This window comes from Chinchilla lanigera, unplaced genomic scaffold (genome assembly GCF_000276665.1).
Source record: "Chinchilla lanigera isolate Chin_1 unplaced genomic scaffold, ChiLan1.0 scaffold00085, whole genome shotgun sequence".
Lineage (NCBI taxonomy): Eukaryota > Metazoa > Chordata > Mammalia > Rodentia > Chinchillidae > Chinchilla > Chinchilla lanigera.
In genome coordinates this window covers 1,409,577-1,411,605 of record NW_004955486.1, presented here as the reverse complement: position 1 = coordinate 1,411,605, position 2,029 = coordinate 1,409,577, and positions in this window count along the sequence as shown.

Below are 2,029 nucleotides of genomic sequence, written 5' to 3'. Positions count from 1 at the left end.
TTTGTTGTCCATCATAGTTTTTGCTATTCTAGGTCTCTTTTGGTTCCAGATGAATTTTAGGAATATTTCCTATAGATCTGTGAGGTTCTCTTAGTGAGTTTCTTTGTTCTTTGTGTACAAGAATGCTATTGATTTTTGATTGTTGACTTTGTATCCAGCTATGCTATTGAATCTATGAGTCTTTTGGTGGAGGTTTTGAGGTCCTCCATGTAGAGTATCATCTGTGAATAATGATAATTCACTTCCTCTGTTCCATCTTTATTCCTTTTATTTCTCTTACACTTTATTTTTTTATTTTGAAACATAAAAGAAGGAAAACACATAAATGAACAGACAAACATTTACAAAATAGCAAAACAACAATACAAACAATATAGAGTTACAAACAAAGTGGTAGGAAATTAACAATGCTTGCTGTATTGCATATTGATATCTTCAAGGTAGTTTCTCAGGAAAACTAATAGAGATATGTACTATTGATCAATCAAGTAATCATTAACTGTTTCTTTTAGTTTTTTTTTAACTTTAAAGAGTAAAAGAAGGATAACATAGTAATAGGGGGATTTACTGAATTACAGACAAAGTGGTAGGACATTATCAATTGTTGTTATTTTACTTATTGGTATCTTCAAGATAGTTTCTCAGGAGAACAAATAGACAAGTAATAGTGAGTTACAGACAAAAATAGTAGGAAACTATCAATTGTTGTTGTACTATACTTTGGTTTCTTCAAAGTGGTTTCTAGAGAAAACAAATAGAGTTTCTAGAGAAAACAAATACATGAGTGATCAATTAAATAATCATTGACTATTTTCAATGGTTGTTGTTGGAAACACATAGTAATAAACATACATCCATTTATGATATAACATAGGAACAATACAAACATTACAGAGTTATGGACAGATTGGAAGGAAATTATCAATGGCTGCTGTAATATATGTTGGTATCTTCAAAGTTGTTTCTCAGGAAAGCAGAGCTATGCAAGAAAGATCTAACAAGTAGTCACAGCCTAAGGATTGTGGGACTACCTCCTCATCAGTGACTCTCCTCACTGAGGTGTGACGGCTGGAAGGAAGGCCAGGATTGAAAAGGACTGAGAGACTAGCACCAGTGTCCAGCAACAGGTTGTTTACTTTTTCCTCTGTAGTCATGATTACGTGGGGCTCCTCCTTAGAGACAATGCTCTGGCCAGGGGGAGAAGACAGAGCATGCCCTGGGCCCTTTCACTCCTGCTGGAGCAGCTGACAGGAGGGGTCTGAGCTCCAGCCCCTTGGTCCCAGAGGGCAGTCTGATCTCCAGTGGTCACCTTTACAGTCAGGGCATGGCCCAGGGGGATTCTTAGGGTAGTCCCTCTTGAGGTGGCCTGGCTTTTGACAGCAGTAGCAGATGAATGTAGTTGATGAGTTCTTCTTGGGGCCCAGAGAATCAGACTTAGGGTCTGTTTCTTTTAGTGCTGCAACAAAGGCAGTTGTTTTTTTCTCGGTCTCTTTGTTTTCTCTCCTTGGCCTCCTCCTCCTCACGGCTATAAGATATTGAGGAGGCAATTCTTACTAACATCTCAAGTGACCTATCTGAGGCAAAAGCCATTTTTGTAGCTTTTTTCTACTATCTGGGGCTGACTGAGTAATAAACTTATCTTTAAGAATAGTTTGTCCCTCTACTGAAATGGGATCCAGGGAAGTATGCTTTTTCGATGCCTCCTGTCTAAGAAAGCTGAGCGGTGTTCTCTCTGGTCTCCCAGCGCATTGGGACGCCGCAACCACTTAGTGTCCTCTCCCCAACCGTCAGCACAGGTGGCAGGAACACGTGGATGAAGTCCTCGCTCTCTCCTCAGTCTCAGCACCATCAGGTGCTAAGTGTCCCAGGCAGGTAACCTAGACAAGCACCTTCTCCATGAAGGTGGTTCTTTGGAATCTTAATATCGGGCACCCATGTAATCCATGAAGTCTTGGTGCAGGCCTTTCTGGAGCCCCACTCACTGCTCCACAGCAGCCTGCGCTGTTAGGGGAAGAATGGCCTCCAGGGC